The 21,598-nt window shown below is 39.1% G+C and overlaps 1 protein-coding gene across 1 annotated transcript in view; it reads right to left on the reverse strand.

The window, feature by feature from the left end:
• The window catches only part of ANKFN1 (ankyrin repeat and fibronectin type III domain containing 1), a 268,161-nt gene extending 260,639 nt beyond the window's left edge, over positions 1 to 7,522 (reverse strand). The window contains exon 1 of the mRNA XM_028164966.2: positions 7,488 to 7,522. The gene's annotated coding sequence lies outside the window, so the exon portion shown is untranslated. The remainder of the gene's footprint in view (positions 1 to 7,487) is intronic.
• Positions 7,523 to 21,598: the final 14,076 nt, after the last annotated feature.

Raw genomic sequence — 21,598 nt, forward strand, 5'->3', positions numbered from 1 at the left:
GTATGTAGATGCTCTTCTGCTTGCAGTTTCACAAAATGTAGTCCAAAGTGGCCATGGAGGCCAAGCATAGTCCTTGATTATTATCAATCTGAAGTTGTTATGTATGTGTTCGGCTTGACTGTATTAAAGGAACAAGGGTCAGTTGAATCTGGTTTTATGGTTTATTCCAGGGGTCAGCAACCTTTCTACAAAAAAAAAACAAATAATAACTATTTTAGGCTTTCTGGGCCATATCGTCTCTATCACAACTACTCATCTCTGCCGCTGTAGGCAAAAGCAGTCATAGACTTCAGTGGTTAATTTTATGTGTTAACTTGGGGAGGCTAGAGTATCCAGTTGTTTAATCAAATGCTAATTTAGGCATTGTAGTGAAGATATTTTGTATAGTAATTGTAGATAGATGATAGATAGAAAATAGTTGATAGATGATAGATAGATATAGATAGATAGATAGAAAGATAGATAGGTATTGCAGACTATTGGTTCTGTTTCTGCAGAGAACCCTGACTTATACAGAGATAATAAATATCTATATTTATATAGATATAAATATATAGATAAATATCTATAAATAATAAATATCTATATATATAAATATATAAATATATAGATATTTATTGGAATACTGTTCAAATAAAACTATTTACAGTAACAGGTAGTGGATCACATTTGACCTTGTACCATAGTTTTCCAACCTTTAGTACTATCAATAATAAAAGATAGTTGCTTTTATTAAAAACTCTATGTTTCCATTTCCTCCCCACCACCCACACTGCTATCTAAAGATGAAGGGCCAGTTGTACTAGAGATGGCTTGTGCCAGTTTGCAAGGGGAAGTAGTCAGACTTTTCAGGAATTTGTGAGCTGATTTTTAAACACAGCCATTCTTAAAAATTTAATTATATAAACTTGTAATGAAATAACTTGTATTAAAAACAAGGGAAACAAATACTCAAAACTCATCACTTCCTATTTGTTTTATGACATTTTATTATTACCTATGCTTCTGTGGTTATTTGCATCTATTGTATCTTTATGGCAGAAACACCATATAATGATGTTGCACATACTTTCTTAATTCCAAATTTAGTGATAATCATGTTGGTGGCTTAAAATTGGCCATGGTAGTAGTATCAACCCCAAAGAAATCAACAAATACTACAAATCAAGACTTGATTTATTGTGCTGTTGGTTGTCTAGATTTAAGAAAGTGATATAGAAAATGTTAATAAAGCAGATAAAGCAAAAATAAGTGTTGTGTTTATAACTGTCATATTGTGAATAATACAGAAACTCAAGGAAATATTCTATAGTATTCAAAAACTATTATCCAGTTTAGTAAAGAAGTTGCTCATATTATTGATGAATGAGTGGGTCTGTGACATACATCTTTGTTGTTTCACTTTTGTCTTACTCATTAACATAAATAATATTAACCACATTTATTTGTAAACTACCTTTATACATCAGTTACAGCCATAGGTTTGCTATAGGTACAAGAGTTCAGCAAAAATCCGTGAAAGTGTTGTGTGAGAATCAGCTAGCTATATGGAATTTACAATAGAGAGCACTGCATATTTTATTATTATATATATTATATATATAATAAATAATTATATATAATTTATATAATATATAAATTATATATATATGTCTGTGTGTGTGTGTGTATATATATATATATATATATATAAACTTTTTTTCAGGAGCAGCTTGGAAAGGCCACATTGAAATTACATAAGAAATGGAATTGTTGGAGGCAGAAAATAATAGACTAGTAGTTTATTAATCCTGCAAAATTGGGCATGATTAAGAGAGAAGAGATAAGTGAGGAAAAAAGCAACACAAGCCAGGATCTTTTTATATAAGCAGTAGGGAGAGAGAGAGGCAAGATTTTTGAGTAGCTACTATAAAGAATTTGGATAAAGAAGATGTTTAGAATATTTTGCCATGGAATGTAATATAATTCCTCTTTGAAGGAATTTAGTAAAAATTTACATTTTTTTCATCTTTTTAGACATTTGTGGTTCTTTTGAATGCATACATAAACTTTGATGGGCATGAAGCAGTTGAGTTGTATTTAGATCACATGGCATTTTCATACTATAATTATTATTTGGAGTTAATATGGGTTCATTATGAACAAATTATGCCAAACTTGCTTTCATTCCCCTTAGGACAGGGGAGTTACACTAGCATATCTTGAGAACAACAATACAATTATTACTATATTAATTATTATTTTTATATTATTGGCAGCTGTTCTACATTCTTTACATGGATTAATTCACTTAATCATCACAACAACCAAATGAGGCAGGTACAAATAATTTAGTATCATCATTTTACAAATCAGGGAATAGAACTAGAGAGGGGGAGAAACTTGCTCCAAAGCATGTAGCTAGCAAAATCTAGTGGGATTAGAATCCAGGCAACCTAGTCCTGAGGGTCACACTATAATGCTACAAAATCATCAAGCATTAGCAAAATAGTGTAAAATTCATCTTGTCCTTGGTTTGTAAAGGGCACTGATATCAATCAAAAGATGGCTGGCTGTCAGGGTGTTGGAAAGCTGCGTGTATTTGATTTTATTGACTGATTTCATAAAAGCATTTCTTGAGCATCTGGTTGTTTAACAGAATGTCACAGGAGAGACAAAGATGAATAAAACATGACTCCTCATTTGAAGAGCTTAAAATCCAGATATTCAGTGTTTTTTTTTTTTCCTTTTTAATCAATCTCTTGAATGAAGTCAAGAAGCAAATCAAGTATGTCCCAAAACTGGGACAGGATTTTAAAAAATTCAAATTCAAAAAGCTCCTGACAGTTTCCACTAATATTCTGAAACTAATCAGCATCACCATGATAAATGTAAAGGTTTGCATATTCAAAATCAAGTGCATAGATACAGCAGAAAAAATCTGCTTTCATGGCAGCTTCTGTAAAACATAGCTAGAGGTTTTAGGATTAACCTCAGGACTAAAGTGCTATTGAAATTTGTGATGTGCTCTTAGGTTATAGTAATAGAAATAATATGTCCAGAATGAGAGCTTTTTGTTTTTGTTTTTTTTATTCCTTGGAGCTCTGCAGTGGTCAACCATCTTGGCAATATTCTTTTCAGTTCAGGCTGTAACATTTTAAGAGGAACATTGAAAAATGTGACTGAGACACATGGAAAAGGGTAACTAAATCAAGTCATATGAAGAATGACTGAAGAAATTGAGGATGTTTAGCCTGGACAAGGAAGACTTAGAAAGTATAGGGGATCAGATTCCAAAATATTTGGAGGGTTGTCATGTGGAAGAGGAGTGAACTCTTGAGCAGCTCCAAAAGCAAAACTAGCACAAACCACCTGAAGGTTATCTCAGGTTAGCAAAAGAAAGCTAGAAGTGTTGAGCTATTAAAAAATAGATTGGGCTTCCATGGGCTAGAGAAAGGGCTCTAGAGAGGGTGTTGTGAGGAGGATGGCTTGGGGGCTGCTGTTGAACAGCATCATGTTGAAAGCATCTTCCAAAATTAAAAACCCATGATTTATAATGACATAACACAAACAATTCCCTAAACCTGTAGGACACACACAAGAAGATCGTATATTCCTCAAATACATGAAAATTATACAACTAACTTATGAGTAGCAATTATCTTTATATTCTTCCTATAAGCAAAAGAAGCAGTGACATTTAGGTCATGAAAAGAGAAGAAATAAGTGGCCCGTGCAATTGCCTTTGTGCATAGAAAGTCCAGGAACTGTGGGCATAAGCCCCGAGATATCTACTCCATGGAGAACAGGGGGCCCTTTTGATATACAGAAGTGAACAGAGAAGGAATACAAGGTTCACACTGGATGCAACTTTAAATCCTTCAGCACAGTGCCTAGCAGTCATAAAAAAGCAAACAGAAGTCAGCAAAGCCTTTCCAGAGGTGATGAATAGAAACAGAACAAATTACTCTCACCTAGATAAATGCTATATCCATGCACTGCCTCTGCAAAAAGACAAGGGCAAAAATTCTGGCACATGGGTCTTCAGGTAATTTACACAAACAAACTTAATGTAATTGGCAAGTGGGCACCTAAAGACAGAATATTTAAAGAGAATCCCATCAAGGCCAGAAGAGGACAAAGGGATCCGGTAGAAGAGAATGTTCTAGGCTTGTTGAATACAGGAAGAAAAAAAAAAAGAGAGAGACTGAGATTGCAATCCAGACAAAGCTCAGTGGAGAGTCAAGAAGAGTTAAGGGGAACAGACTTTTGCTTAGCTGATGAAAACCCTCGATAAAATCCCAACCACACCATGCAATTTATTAAAAGTTGTTTCTTCCCCACTAACCAACCAGCTTCCACGAGTCTCAAGCATTCTTTCTGACTTATTTCATTAACATTTCCTTCTTTTTCTGGAGTGGTCAGAGCCCCAGGGAATCTCTCTCTCTCCTCAATCCTTGCCCCCAACCAGTGGGGCATTGAATGAGAGCCAGAGTGTTGTCTGCGTAAAGAGAAATTGCAAAACCACAAATTGCAGAAAATCGTTACTGCCAAAAATCGAAAGGAACACACAATATCACCAGGCCTCTTAAAAAGCAATTGCGCATTTTACAGGCCTTTGGATAATTCAGGTTTGTTTGACAACTTTCTCACCCATACCACCCAGAAGACAATTCTCTTCCACCAGAGGCAGTGGTCCCAAAGAGTACGTGTAATTGAAAAGAAACAAAAAATGTGGGTGCAAGTCTCTCCAGGGGCATCATATGTTTTGATATGGTTCTTTTTGTTTTATTTTGTAGTGTCGATTTTAAGGCCCAAAGTTTACTTCCAGAGTCCCCAGGGACTCCCACAAAAACAGCGAGAGCCTCCAATAATCTAATAAGAATCCCTTGAAGATAGAAAGCTTTTTTAGATGATAAAATCTTTCTGAAACATTATGCTCTTATCACAACCACCCATTGGTGGCTGCAGGGAAATGTTTTTCTTCCCACTCCACCCTCCACCCCCCCATAATACAGATGCTTAGAAACTGAGGGGTTAACTAAAATTCTCAAAATCATACCACTTCTGCGGGAGTGATGTGGGACTCAGACATGCACCTTCTGATTTTTACACCTGAGTTCCTTCCATCATCTGCCCTTTTTCTCCAAGGGGGCACATCTTCCTGACTCGGGTAAGGCTGTCCTCCATCAGTGGGGCTGGCCTTTTACTTGGCACATACACATTTCCAGGACCCTTACTTGCAAAGCCTCCTGCCATCTACTGTGGATGGAAGCCTTGTTTGAATAGAGCGCTGATTAGGTGGTTCTCCATTTGTATTGATTGTATAATACAATCATCATTAGGACACAAGGCCAACTCCAGAGGGGCCCATTGAGTCTGGCTGTCAAAATGAACCCCCGTCACAGTTGCCTGATGATTTGAACGTGTTTCCATGACTCCACAGGTCAGACCAGCTTTGTGTCAGTTGCTCAGAGATGACGTGGAGAGGTATGTAGACGTATTTTGTCTGGATGGTGTAAAATTCTAGTGCAAGTTTACTAAGGATATTTACTAATAAAATAGGTCACCAAGCACTTTGTATGTCCTTGAGAAAAAAATGTAAAAATAAAATGATCACAAAGTGACCTAAGGTGAAATAACTAGACTTCCCCCTGCCCCCCCCCACCAATCTGGGAGGTAAAAGGTGTTTTCAACTGAAATTTTGATCAAGAGATCTTGAGCTAATAGTCATATATGTGTTCATAGTTGCGTATTTGCATATAATGACTTAAAATGCTGCCTTAAATTGCCCTTCATCTAATTTTCACCATGAACATATACCAACCATTTTTTAGTATTTAACATTAACTCATTTAAAAGCGCTGTAAGCCTAAATAGGCAGACACAGTATGACAAAGAGCTACCAAATATGAATATGCAGGGAAGGAAACACAAGTGGTCTCCCCTGAACAGCGTTCTATGTTCAAAAGCGAGAATATAGTCAAAAGTTCACATTTGTACAAATAAAATACTCATGATAGCACATGAAAAGGGAGACTGCTCATAAAAGCTAACATGACTTTATTGGTAAAAGTTGCTTAAATCATTCATAACATGCAGGTGTCTTGATACTGCAATAAAGAGCCCAGCAATATAATACAGAGCTTGACATTTTACAAATTCCAGTGAATGCATAATACTTAGACATAAAATTTAAATGATTTTAAGGGTGATGTTTCTTGTGCTGATGTTTGAACATTTGGGGAATAGTAGTGGGATCAATGTATTCTAGAGAACAAATGAAAAACATCATCCAGGCAAGTCAGTGAAAACTAAGTTTTTCTTACAGTTCAGCTGAACACATCATTTTTTCTCAGGGACTGAATGATTCAAAAGAGAATTTATTAGAACACATATAATACGTATAATTCAAGTGAGACCTCTGGAGTCTCTCAGGTCCAAGAGTGTCTAATTAATGTTTCAATGAGTGCTGAGATGCACCCTCCTCTAGAAATTCTGTGTGAATCAGGAGCTGGGAGTTGATGGACACTCCTTGGTTTACCTGAATCAACCTTCTACCTTATGGTTGTTGATCTCCTGCTTACTTATCTGTGGTGACAAGACTCACTACCATTTAAGCTACTATTGAATAGCTAGAGTCTTTATATTGAACCCACATTTATCCTCTGTTTTTTGAACTTGGGTAATAGAATCTAGCGTGGGTGGTGGTGGGGTTTTGTTTTAAGAATTTGTGGTATATGTTGCAAGGTAAGGAATATTAGATGTCTTGGTTCTTAGATTTTCATAATCAAATTATTCCAGAGACAGATGGAATGTTCATATTTTCTGGTTAAAACCTTTATGCCCATTTTATTAAAAAAGAAAAAAAATCACATCTTAATTCCCAGAGGCAAAACTCTAAAATACTCAGAACTCCCAGTTCGGACCTGGTGTAATTTTATTTGGTCTTTTAGAATAGAGGGGGTTTGTAATTTGTGTAGGGACACTGGGAGTACCAAGAATAAAGAAACATAATATTCGGGAGATTCATTCTAGAAAGAACACTAGTTTACAGAGTGGCCGTAATGCAGTACACACAGGAAGGAATTATTAAGATAACTACCATATTGTTAGACGTAAAACAGTCTGTGATTCCAAGGATCGACTGGGCAAAGGGCAATAAAGTAGTCAGCCATTTTTTGAGAGAACCTGAATATTCAAAGGTTTGCTGTCACACTGTCATAATGTCTAAAAGAATATTGCCTAATTTTTTCCTCATTACTTTTTCTAGCTTTTTAGGGGCAACCTAGTCACAACCACAATCAGGTTCAATCTGTTTCCCAAACAGTTTATAAAATGTTCCACAATGTCATACATATCAAGAGTGTGAAATATTAGATTCAAACTGCATTTGTTCAGCCAGACTTGAAAAATGCAGCAATGTGAGATGGGAGCCTTAAAGATTAGGAGGTTTTAGGAATTAGAGCTGAGAAGGAGACACCATTTCAAGGAGGACATGTACTTACATTTTGCTGCAAGTGAAATGCCTGTCTTTAAAGGGTAGCCTCTGAAACACAGAGAGAAAAGAGTGTATTAAAAAAAAAAAGTACAGTAACCAATTACAAGTGAAAAAGTCATTGCAGGGCTTCCCTGCTGGCTCAGTGGTTGAGAATCTTCCTGCCAATGAAGGGGACACAGGTTCGAGCCCTGGTCTGGGAAGATCCCACATGCCGCAGAGCAACTGGGCCTGTGAGCCACAACTACTGAGCCTGCGCGTCTGGAGCCTGTGCTCCGCAACAAGAGAGGCCGCGATAGTGAGAGGCCCACGCACCGCGATGAAGAGTGGCCCCAGCTCGCCGCAACTAGAGAAAGCCCTCACACAGAAACGAAGATCCAACACAGCCAAAAATTAATTAATTAATTAATCAAAAAAAAAAAAAGAGAGTCATTGAATTGCCTTCAGAGGTGCTGCCACTGATTGAAAAAATGAGAAGCTTAGAGATGAAAACATTTTGATTGGGAACTCTTCTTGGAGGTACAGGGAGATGTAACCCACAAAGAAAGCATGTGAGTCAACTGTGATATCTCATTGCACACTCAGCTCCCTGCCCCAAACATCCCCGAATTTCAAGATCGCTTGATGTTCACTTTGTCTCCCAGGTCTGTTCCTGGCAAGAGGAGACATGGAGTCTAGTTGCGTAGGCCAATGGCTCAGACTCATCATACTCTTGCTTCTGGTTCATACTGACGTTGCACCCTGTTCTTGAAGGCTCAGTTCTGACACTTTGTTCCATTAACTGAAACGTCTCCTAAAAATTATGATTTTCTCAATTCATGCTTATTGGGATAAGTGGACAAGTTTTCTTTTCCAAGAAAAGTTTTCCAAGTTTTCTGGTGAGTATGGGGTGGGAGGGTGTTGAAATCAATGCTAAGTTTCTCTTTATTCAAGACGGCAGTGAAAAGAGAGGAACAATTAGACTGTGCCCGTGCTTGGAAGGAGTTTGCCAATAGTGCAGACAATTTTTTCAGTGTGGCAGCCTACCAGACAATTCGCTTCCAAATCCATTTTTTTTAAATCTATTGTTGTTATATCCAAAAGGGTATTTTTCAGGGTAGTAAGTTTAATTGGGGATGGCAGGTAAGTCCCCATGATTGACAAGAATTATTTGCATTGTGAGGTTCAAATGGTTCCGGGTCATCTCCCAGACTGAACACTAAAGTCATGGTGTCCTCAGCCTGACAAAAAGATCTTGTCACGCCACCCACATGGATCTGGATGAGGCAGATAGTCACTTCAGTGAGCAATATTTTTCCAAGCTCTGTCATTTTTAGTAATAGTGACGTTTGCAAATGGATTCAGTGCTCTGGGATGGAGAGAACTAACAATAGTGGTTAATTCAAAGAATTGTTGTAAGGGTTAAATAAGATAATACATGTAAAATAGTAGTATAAGGCTGACCTATAGTGAGGACTCAGTGAATGCTACCTGGTATTGTTACTGTTATTATTATTATCAGTAGGCCAATTTGGAAAACCAAATTAAGAAGATATGATAAGTCCATGTAATTGGAACTACGAAGGTAGCCACAGAGAGAGTTTTGCTTGGGTAAGATGTCTCCACTCTTGGCAGTCAAAACTGTACCATTTTCCCAAATTTCTTTCCCAGATGGCCTTCCTCGAATTTTCATTCCTCCAACTGCTGAGTGCAATTTGAATTAGATCCAAATCCATATAGGAAAATCCCTAAATATTTTAGTAAGCCACCTAATTCCTCATTTACAATCATGGAGATGGTTGGGGATGGTCTTCCTAGATTGATTATTGAACGGCTGGGCCCAGGAAGAACAAAGAAATTTCTTCAAGTTTTTACACAAGGTAGGTGCACTGTGCATCTTTATAGAGCTGAATCTTTTAGATGGACCCTATGGTGTGATTCAGCAAGATGTCATACGTGTCACTGAGTCCACGGAATTAGGCGCACTCCTCTGACCTCCCCCTGACATACACTCCCCCACCCCACCACCACCCCGCTCTTGCCCGTCAAACAAAAAGTGTATCGAAAATTCCTCTGAAATTGCGACCCCTTCATCTCCTTTAAGCAAATTATTGCTAGGAAACAAATTTAGAACGTTCTCACCTACTGAGAAAAGTTTTTACTACTGCCTCATATAACAGCTTCTTCTTTAACTACAAAAGTATTAACAAAGAAAGCTGTCTGTTACTTCAAGAATTCATTGAATAAGAGCTCCTCATTTGGGCGACAATTTCACAGCAATATCATTGACTACTTTGAAAACTATTCAGAGCCACCCTTGAGACTACCTTATGTAGCTACCTAATGCGGTGGTACCAATCATTTTTCTTGGGGTACAAAATAAATAAAACCATTAAGAACATTGTGATGGTGAGGTTTTACAGACCATTAAAAACCATAAAAACTCGCCTTTGCTTTCCTAAGCTTTCTTCCACATTAGAAAAAGAAAACCTGAGTTCTTAAAGGAGAAAGAGAGCCCTTAAAATTAATAATTAACTCATTTGCTAAATGTTTCTTGAGTGCCTGGTATGTGAAGGCCACCGTGCTAGGCCCTAATACATCCCCTGCCCTCATGATAATGTCTGTCTGACTGGAGAGACAACTATACATTTGGAGGTATTGTGTGATGCTATAACGCAGACTTACAAGGTGCTCAGTGAGGAGGGAAGGTGATCTTTGAGGATCCAATCTAGAAAGAGAAATCAGGGAAGTCTAATTGGGGAAGTGTTAGGATAATGTCTGAAGAAAAATTCATATTAATAATAACAGCTAAGATTGCTGAGTGCTTCATGCATCAGAAACTGGCCTAAGTGCTTTCACATGCACTGATTCACTTATTACTCAGAATGCCTAGAGAGGGGTTATTCTGACCCCAGGGTAGGAGTTAAGAAGGCAAATGGGTAGGAGCACACCAGGCAAAGGGACATCATCAAGGGCACAGGCTCTGAGCAGGAGGAGCTGGCTCCTTTGAGAACTGAGAGACCAAACCACCATTTGCCCTATTTGCACACATTTCAACAGAGTCCGTTCTTCCGCCTCGTGGGAGTCTTCAGGGGGTCATGGATGAGGCTCTTCTGATACCAGTCCTGGATTACTTTAGCTATGGAAGCCTAGCCTCTGCTCCCACCTTGGGGAGATAAGAGGCACATCTTGGCCCTCTGCCTGTACCACACTCACCCAGCACCCCAAGCCACACTCAGAAGGCATGCAAGGCCGGCAAGTTACCATCCTCAAGTCATGGTAGCACTTGGCCCTGATTCAGTTGCCAGGTCCATAGGAATGGACCTTATCCAAAGCCTTTGGATACCAACTCTGGTCTCCTTGTTAGAAATCCAATCTCCTGTCCTCTAATGATCACTGAAATCTGTCAACTGACAGTCTTGGAGCAACTGATCTCTAGGCCAAAATGTCCAACCAAAGGATTTTCTCTGCACCACACATCTCTCTCAACTTCTCACCCTGGTTCCTGTGGCTGATACCATCTGGTTGCAATCTGTAACCTACAATTGACACTCACTAAAAAAAAGACAACTTAGTAATTTTGGAATGTTCTATGCTGATTGAAATATTTAGCTTGAGTTGTCTGCTGTTTAAAACTTTTATGACATGCAAAAAATTGCATCAGTACAACTGTAATTGTTTGAATAATGTAACACATGGAGCCAAATCTCATATATACCTATTCCTCTCTATAATACCCAATAAGCTACTTCTTACATGTCCAAGTTATAAGTTTTGAGATGAAGTGGCTGCTACTTTCTTATTCCAAATATTGAATTAATTCTGTTTTATGTTAATTTTAATTATGTGCTTATTGCTATGGTAGGAATACTTATTCTTTATCCCAGTCCCAGGAGTGCTGGGAACCAACAGTCTTTTAAATTACCTGGGAAGGGGGGAAATGGGGAAGGAGATAAATTGGGAGATTGAGATTGACATATACACACTACTATATATAAAATAAATAAATAAAAAGACCTACTGTATAGCACAGGGAACTCTACTCAATATTCTGTAATGACCTATATGGGAAAAGAATCTAAAAAAGAGTGGATATATGTATATGTATAACTGATTCACTTTGCTGTACAGCAGAAACTAACACAACATTGTAAGTCAACTATACTCCAATAAAACTTAAAAAAAAAAAAAAGACGGTTCTCCCTCCCAAAATATTACCTGAGAAATTAATTTAAGAAAACCAATGCAGGTTTTATATAAGATAGAATATGACAATTACTGGGTAATAATAATAATAATAACTTGTGAACAGTGGATCCTTTTCACTTTGATCATGTGTCCTTTATGTGCTGCTGTTGTTGAGAGTTTCAGGGCCTCAGCCCACGGCTCCCACACAGAAGGTAAAGGCAATAGTATCAGAGGCCAGGAGTCCAGTCTCAGATCTTCCACTGACCTCCAGGGTGACCTCTAGCCAGTTATTTAACCTTATGTTTTTTAGGTTTATGAGAGCACACATATATACATCAACCTTTATGTAGCTCAGTGCCTTTGTCTATAACATGGAAATAACAGTAGCACCTGCACCTCTCCTAAGATTGCTGTGCTTATCAGAGGAATAATGCATACAAAGCACTTGGCAGAGACCTTGCCCATTCTAAGTGCTTAACATGCGATAGTTATGATTGTCTTTATTGAGTCCAAACTGAAAAATTACCTTACAAAGAATTGCACTTTCCATTTGGATCAAATGTTCCTTAAATGGTCACAAAACATGCCATCTTCAAACTCTTTTGTCTCTGACTCTGGGTCTTGATTTGACCCAAAGTATGCTCTTCTTTAAAAAGTCATAGTTGATTGGCTTTTCATGATTGTTGATAATTTTGCTAACAGTAGCTTTAATTTTTTTTTTTTTTTTTTGCTGCTAGTGTTTTAAGAATTTTATAAACATTTCCAATAGCTTCTCTTATGGTATTGGAATTTCACTGTTGTTTTCTTCCGAGTTTTGACTCTGTGCCTTAGCTGAGAACTCAGCAAACCCTTCCACTGCCTTGCCATGTTTAGTTATACATGGCTTCTTGTGTTTTGATTTCTTTCTAGCTTTTAAACAGTAAAAAATTTAATTAAATAAGCAATTTTCATTTCAGAAGATTTGGAAATACAAAAGAGCCCCAAAATTAAGTAAAAGAGTTCAGAACCTCACAGATTTATTCTGAAGTATATAAAGAAGTGAATATCTTGTCCAACATTCCAGCCTCATTTCCCAGAGGTAATGCTGTCTATAGTATGTGAGGTTATCATTCCAAATTGTTTTTTATGCTTATAAAAGCAAATATACATACATAAACCTTTAGACATATACACTAATACCATTAAAATTTTTTTTAACAAAACAAGATCATGCTATATAATGCTGTATAATATGCTTTTATTCTTTTCATAGTATTTTTGTGGACATATATTCCAAGTCAGTATACATACATCTCCTCATTTTTTTAGTGGCTAAATAGAAATTTATTTATGTGCATGCCTTAATTTATTTAACCAATCCCATATTGATGAACACTTTGGTTGCATGTGATTTTTTGCTATTACAATAAACTTGCAATGAGAAAGCATTTTGAACTTCTTTTTTTTGCCTTGTGCCCTTATATTGTAAGGTAGTTCTTAGAATTGTGAGTACTTTATAATAGGGCATATGCTGCTTAATATTAGATGGAGAGTCCAAATTACTCTCTCTACAAGAAGGTTGAACCTATTCACCCTCTACCAACAATAGGATGTATCCTCCATGTGGAGCTTTCACTATCCACTCATAATTTCTATTTCTTTGAGATTTTTTTCCTCTGTGTGATAATTCTTCTATCTGAGCTGCAAGATACTTAATTCAGTTTTCAGCAATGTTTTTGAGTTCCAGGAACCCTTTCTTTTTCACAGATTGCTCCTTTGCAATAGCTTCTCTAGTCTCCCTAGGAATTTATATTATTTTCTTTTAGAGTTCTTTTGATTTCTTTTTTTAAGGGTCCCTCACGGAGAGCTACCTTTTCTGATTATGTTGTTTTTTCCACCTTCAAACTGGTGAGTCACCTTTAACGCTTTGTACATTTTCTCTCCCCACTGTTAACTTGTCTGCACACATCCAGATCTCCTGATCCACAAGAGAGGAGGGGTCCTCAGCCCATATGCATGGAGGCTTTTGGGGTCTCCTAAGTAGTAGGGGGGTCTGCCAGTGGTGAGAGGTGAAGGAAGAATCTTTCCCTGGGGGATGGCCTGGTAGGCCAGGACCCCTCAACTGAGTGGTATGGGGGAGACCTCCACGTTCTCAGGACCCTCCTGGTAAATGTGGAGTATAAGCATTCTCTTCATGTTAAATACACTTGATGTATTCTTTAGTCATGATCTTCTCAAAAACAAAACACAAAGCAACAGCAACAAATCTAAGTACCAGTCCCAAAACAATAAAGAAATGTCTGTGTTGAAGCCAAGTTGACATGTCAGTCCAAGGGTAGATAGACTCTCATCTTCAGGATAAGGGCATTAAGAAACTTGCATAAGCACGGCACTCTCAGAAAGCATATCAATAATATTATGAGTTATATTCTATATGGGACTATTTTAGTAAAACAATTTTATTACACACTCTATTCAAATAGTATATGTTAATTATCAACAGCAATAAAATAGATGGTCCATTTTGCCCAATAATGTATTTATCAACATATACCAGATAATTTAAAATGTATCCCAGGTGTTGAACATATAACACTGGCAAAAGCGCGGGGATGATTTTTCTCACCAAGGCATTTACATGAGAGAACTTCTAGAAAATGACTCTACAGTTATAGTGACATATGTGGTAAGTACTATGATACAGCAACATCTGGGATACTACAGGAGTAAAGGCAGTTCTTCCTAAATCAGATTAAGCCAGATTTTTCCAAAGAAGGTGATAATGGGTTTGTGAAAAAAAGAAGTTAAATGTTCAAGTAAGTTTGGGGAATGTTGGATTAAATATAGTGAAATAGGTCTTTCTACTGTAATCTTTTTCAGACCTTTTAATATTCTAATATTTATTATAAATTCCAGAGAGAGGTAATGCCCCAAATTTGTGTGACCAAAGAAGCCTTCTGCCATGCATTTTGAAGGACACGTAGGGGGAACAATGGCCGAAGTGATGCAGGGGAGCTCTCCGGAGGGATAATGGCAGAGCTGAGATTTCAAAATGAGCAGGCATGAGCAAAAGGGGTAGGGAAGGGCAGTCTCAGCAGAACAGCATGTGCAAAGGCCCAGAGACAGGATAGGCACTGAGGTAATGCTACGGAGCGCAAAGGAGCTAGACCGAAGAATTCCACAGGAAGAAGTGACTGGGGGCGGAGCGGGGGAGGAGGACAGAGATAAGCAAGAGTTAGTCAGATCATTCCACCCAGGTAAAGAGTTGCACTTCACCCTGAAAGCCAAGAAGCATATTTGAAGTTTTCTAAAATAGAGGAGAGGTATGAACGGATTTGCTTTGTCAAAAACATCACCCTGGTCGCAGCATAGCTATGGATTGCAGCTAGGTCAGCCTGGAGAAAGGAAGCCTAGTCAGAAGGAGTTATTGAACTAACCCAGATGTCAGGATCGAGGGACTGAACTGGAGGAGAAAGATGGGTGGATAGATAGAAAGGTTAGAGTGATCAAATAGATGGATTAGATACATAGACAATAGATAGGTAGGTAGGTAGATAGACAGATACACAGATACATAGATAAGGGGCTAAGGAGAGTCTGCAGGACCTGGTGGCCAAGTGGATGAGGGCTGAGTGGGACATAAAGGATTAGGTGATTTCTGGGGGACTGGGTGAGTGATACCATCACTTAGAGAGATGGGGAATATGGGAGGAGGAGCAGATTTGCATCGAACCTAATGACAGGATAGGTGGTAGGATTCAGGTGAGGAGGGGTGGAGGCCCAAGCCAAAGCTGAAGCCATAGTCTTCGTCATGTGGAATTTGAAGAGCTGTTGAACATGTAAGTGTTAAGATTCTAACAGGTAAATCTATCAGAGATAATAGCAATGCTAGGAACCCAGAGGTCATATAATTATTCCTTAGGAAACACAGATCCCATTTCCAACTTCTGTATCCCAAACCCCTCAAATGACAAAGACAAGTACAAACTATTTTTAAATGGACATAGAATGGTGAAAAAATTATTATTTAAAACCCAAACTGACTAACCTCTTCTGCCTTCTGGTGGTGGGGGGGTAGGGTGGTGAACTTATTCATATCAGTGGGAAAATAACTCTTCAGGGTTTCTCAGCTTTTGCACTGTTGACACTTGGGGTCAGATAATTCTTTGTTGTGGGGACTGTCCTGCACATTGTAGGATGTTTGACAGCATCCCTGGTCTCTACCCACTAGATGCCAGTATTACCCCCCTTCCCCAGTTGTGATAACCAAAATGTCTCCAGATATTGCCAGATATCACCAGGAGGGGCACGGCTGTGCTTCCCGTCCCCACCAACCCACCCCAGATTGAGGACCACTGCTCTCAACTCTTCCTTTAACACCATGTGGTGGAATTTAGAAGAACTCTGCTAATTCTTATGCCAGGGAAGGGTGAAACCCAGAGGAGATGGCCTTTTGTTTAGCAGAGTACATTAATGAGTATTTGGCCTACACCTTGAATAGATGTTGTGTAAGTTAAATTCTGCTACAGAAGAAAGTAAGAGGAACTGAATTTCTAAAGTAAACTGAAGGGAGCTTGCTGGGCAGCAGGGAGTCTGATGTCTTACAGAAAGGAGAGCAGTGAGAAATTCCTGATGGCTGGGAGGATGCAGGGCCTTTAATTACAGGGATGCTTAACATTCAATCCTAAACTATTTACTGTTCTGCGGTATAAGACTTCTCCATTATTCTAAAGTCCTAAAGTAGAACCTCAAGGCAGATGTGGCTGTGAGGATGTCATCTCCCAGGACTTTGCAGAGTTGTTCAGTGTGTGGCTTAGGCTTTTAAGCTTTGTCACTGTCCTCACCATTGCCATCTTCTTTCTTTTTATCTTTTCCTTCTTCTTTCACATCTTATAATAAAAACGTTCATTCTTGGAGATTAATTCTTTTGCTTGGAATTACCAGTAAGCTCAAATTCCCTGCGGGATGCTGAGTTTCTGAAGTTGTAGGAGGCCAGAGATGCCCTTTGGGCTGGACAGGGCAGAGCTTGGCATAGAGACTGACATCATTAATGACATGTCTCCTTACAGATGGGTAAGCTGGGGTCCAGAGGGCCACAGCACTTTGTTTTAGGAACACAGCCTAGATCTTCTGGCTCCTGGTTCTGTACTTTTTCTAGCAGAGCACACTGTCTAGGAAATCACCTCTCTCAGAGTAGCTGGCACTAGTATCTAGAAAGGTCTCTGATTTTTGCGCTAGCAGCTTCGAGGTAATAAACTTGCTAGAAGAAAAAAGCAGAGTAAAAACTGTTTAACTGAAGGTCTCTCCAGGGATGTCTTAAAGTTCTGCTTATCCTCAAATCTTTTCTGCATGACATCATTAAACTATTATCTGGCTCAGAATATTTTCTGCTTTTAAACATCTCTTTTCAAATTTCTATCTTCAATCAGCTCACAATACAGACTCATAAAAGCCTTTCATGTCTCACAGGCTACTATAGTCCAAACCTTATAATTAAATAGTGATTTTCTAAGGATTAATTATTCAAATGTCAAAGAAATGGTTTTTGGCAAAGAACGAAGTATCTTTCAAATCTGCTTTAGATAATATGAAAGCTGATCAATGGCCAGTGTTTACATATCTAGCTATCAATTTTAATGAAACATTTCCTTTGAAGTCACTTACAAAAACGTATGAAGTCTATATATATAAAACCCCCAAATCACACTGAAGTTCTGTCTCACAAAAGGTGACCTCAATTGATGCTGTTCCAAAACTCCTCCAACAGGAGAGTAATGGCTCAAATTCCTTATAAATCAGAGCACGAACCCAGGCAACTTCTTATTCATCTTTTTATCTTCTGCAGTGTCTAGCAGTGTATCCAGCACATACTGGCTCTTCAATAGATAGCAGTTAAATGAATCAACCTCCCCAGGCTTCCCCAGCAACAAGATTCTGTCTGCCTGGCAGCCCCCCACATCCATACTGCCTCTATCAACCACGTCTACCCCAGGACAGGTATGTAATTTGTGGGACTCACGGCAAAAATGAAAAGATGGAGCCCCTTGTTCTAAAACGGTTAAGAACTTCAAGGCAGTGACAACAGAACATGAAACGAAGCCTGAGGCCCTGCGTGACTGCATCAGGTGTGGCATGTTCATAGAGCCTGCCCCGTGTGTGCCCAGCCCGCTTCCCAGTCTTCTGAGTCCTTCATGCTGCTAATCATGCTGCCCGGGCCAGGAGCAGACCCATGTCGAGCTGTGCTTAGCCCCTTCTTTCCTGTCTCAATCAGACCCCTCCTTCTTGGATCCAGGCCTTTCCATCCTCCTTGTCTTGTTTTTTTTTTTCATTGTGCTTTCTGGACCCCCGTGCCAAGGTGAGAGAACTCACCTCTGTCTTTGCCTTCTCAGTCCATCTCCTCACCTGAACAGAAACGGAAAGTAAGCGTTCCCACCTGCACAGTCCTCTCCAACAGGGGCCACTATGGTTTCTGCCTTCAAAGTGCAGCTGCATAAGGGGAAGGATTTATCTGCCTTTGAGCCTCAGTGGCCCTTCCAGACTGTTTGTTATGTTTCTCTTGCTCCATCTAATTGCTTACACCCTTTTTTCATACCCTACCCTATGTCACTGGATACTTTCCATGGCTCTCTTTTGCCTCCCTTCAGGCCACGTCAGAATGCGGCTCCCAGCTCTCCTCTTCTCTCCCACCTTTCTTGGTATTTGTAATGTTTGCATCAGTGACCCATCTGGCTCTCTGACCTTGCAGCTCAGTGATTTCCACAAAGCCACTGATCTTCATTTCTGTTCACTCCAGACACTCACTGGCATACCTCAATCTGCATTATTACCAGGAACTACTCTACTTACACGATGTATATTCTAATCACGGGACAACTTGGAAAATATAGAAAGCAAAAACAAGCACATAAGAACAAAACAGATCAACCAACCAAACAAAAAACAACTGCCGTTCTATCACTCAATGACATTACTGTTAGAATTTTAGAAAGTACCACCCCCAGTCTTTTCTCTATGCATAGAAAATTGAAACTGTAAGAGTTGTGATGTTTTATCCATAAAAATAGAGGGTATTGATCTCATCTGGGATATCAGATTAGGCTGTTTAATCAGAGAATTCTAGTTAAGCTGAAATCTGAAAGCTGGGATGGTGCAGCTCATTGAAGGAGAAAAAGAAGATCATCATAGTCAGAAGGCACAGCTTGTACAAAGGTCCTGAGGCAGGAAAGAGCATGTCTTGTTTGAGGACCTAAAAGAAAGCCATTTAGTAAAAACAGGGTGAGATGCATTACCTGGGTTCAAATCTTAAATTATTTACTTCAGCTTCAATTTCCTCCTTTGTAAACTGGAGGTCATATAGGCCTTCCCCTAGGTTGGTTGGGGAAAATTAAATGTGTTCTTGTAGGGAAAGCACTTAAACTGGTACCTGGCACATAGCAAAGCTTTCTTCAAACGGGGGAAAATCTATACAGCCTAAAGAGTCAGTGTGGAGAAGGGGCCATAACTCTTCTGCTTCCCGTGTTCTCCGTGAGGACACAGCCATGAGTGACAGCTATTGGCGTGAGCAAATCTGGCCTCTCTCTTCACTCCCTGACTTTTTCATCCAGGAAGAGGCTGGCTTACTAGACTGTGGGAAGCTAAACATCCACCGGGCCATTTTCCGTAGTGGGGAGGCTTCCTGGCTGCAGACCACTGCTCTTGTGTGCACTTGATTCCAGGCTCCTGTGTTAATGCTGCAAGTCAGGGGTCCCACTGTGACCGGACAGGTGAGTCACAGTCGTGTGGCACTGGGCTCCAGGCTCTTTAGTTCAGAGGAGGGGAGGGGGCAGCCCTGGTCTGACTTCTGCAGTGAAGTTTCCCAGTTGCCATGTATTTTGGATTTATTGGATACTCTCCAGCTATCAATGAGGTTGGTACTTCGATACCCACTTAGTGGAGATGTTGGGGTGAAGGATTAGAATCCTGATCCCCAACAAGTCAGTGCCCTGGAAACCTTAAGATGAATTACAAACATTTGGAGAGCAAAGGACCTGAACACGAGACCACAGATCTTGGTATAGCTATTATGACTACTTTGGTGTGAGTGGGCAGGCCTTTGTTCCTGACTTGTTTGGTGCAGTGGCTTGTAGTCAACGTGCTGCTGAGGCCAATATTGGATTATTTGGACTTTAGAAAATCAACAGCAACAGCAAAAGCCCAGCTAGACTTCATCAGAGTAGAGAGAATGAGAGAGAGAGGTTTTGGCCTGCAGGGTAGCGCTAGGCACTGGGAACACTTGCTCAGCTGATCCGGCTGGGGCTCCTTTTAATGTTGCTGGGAATCACACATCCCGAGACAGGACTGTGGAAGGACCAGCTTCTTGTTTCAGGGAGTTCGCCCACAGGTTCCTGAGGCTTTCTGCCAAATGCTCTCAAATTGGCTTTTTTTCATAATGCTTATTTCTCAAATGAGATATGATCTCTTAAATCCACAGCTGATTATGATATGGGTTTAAGAGACCCTGACCCAGATAATGGTAAAGAGGAGCTGAATCCCTGGCTTGTTATCTTCCAGCATTCAGCTAGGAAGTATGCTCAAAAGGCCATTTTCTTGAACTTTCTGTTTCTAGGGTAGATTTGCTTACAGAGTTAAGGAAGAATGGAGTTGGCTTAAAATACAGGCTTTGATCTTGCCTTTAGAACACTAGCTGTTAGAAATGAAAGAAAAATGAAGGAAGATGCTATGACTGAGTGGAAAGAAAGGAGTTATTTCTTTAGGAGAAATGCTGAGATTTTAGAGGCTAAATTGGACAGATATGAAACTAAAATGTTTTAAATGCTTTTAAAGTTGATGTTAGAAAAGAGGTGTGGCTGAGGCTTAAAAAATCCAACAAAAAAGTAAAGAAAGAAAACAAAGGAGACTAATGCCCAGCTGTGGGGGACTGTTAGGAAGCTTCTGGCAGAGCCACGTGGAGGGCTGCATGCAATCTGTACAGCCGTGGGAGGGATGACTAGGAAGAGCAGAGTGGAAACTTCCAGGGATTATTTCACTGGTTCCAAGATAACACAGTTATTGCAGCACTGAAGCAGGTTCAGCAGATGCCATGAGGAATGGTAAGCTCTGATCTTCTCACAGATGGCTCAGGGAGGATAAGTTAGTCAAACTTAAGTGTTTTTTTGTTTTTTAAATTTATTTGCGATTTATCGATAAATTCACGGGGTGTATCCACATTCCATAATGGTTTGAAACAAATGAAAGAAAAAGAAGTTTATGGTTGATTTTATCCTAAAAATAGAGTTATATAAGCATGTTGAAATGAGGTAAGGTAAACAAAGAACTTAGTAAGAGCTTGACATATAGAAAGTGCTCAAACAATACAGACTCTGGAGCTGGACTTCCAGGATTCAGATCCCATCTATGTTTGTTTCTTACTGGCTGTGTGACCTTGGGCAAGTTATTGAAACTCTCTGTACCTCAGTTTCAATAACTGTAAAATGATAATTTTATACTGCTCATAGGGTTGTTCTGACAATTAAATGAGCGACTATGTAGAAAGTGTACAGAACTGTATCTGGCACACAATGAGTTTTAGATGTGTTAGCTCTTATTTTCCGGTGTTCTTATTTAAGAAGTTATAGGTTACTTTTTGTGTCACAAAACACAATAAAATGAAAACTATGTTAAATAAAAATATATCAGAAATCTTTTACTTTCGGTAAGATAAAGGTTATTCTTATTTGGAATAAGAATTTTCTCTATCAGCTCTGTATCTGTGGGTTTTTGAACCCATACATTTTATGACTTTTATTATTTTAGGTCTAAGAAAAGGAGCTGTTGGACTTCAGATCATATTCTCCCAAATCCAGCTAAATTCCACTGGCATTTTTTCAAACTGACAAATTTGATCTAATCATCATGTTTAAATGAATATCATGAATACAAAATATATAATATATTCTTTTTTTTAACGATGTATTTAGAGTATAATTGCTTTACAAT

Source organism: Balaenoptera acutorostrata, chromosome 20 (assembly GCF_949987535.1).
Source record: "Balaenoptera acutorostrata chromosome 20, mBalAcu1.1, whole genome shotgun sequence".
Lineage (NCBI taxonomy): Eukaryota > Metazoa > Chordata > Mammalia > Artiodactyla > Balaenopteridae > Balaenoptera > Balaenoptera acutorostrata.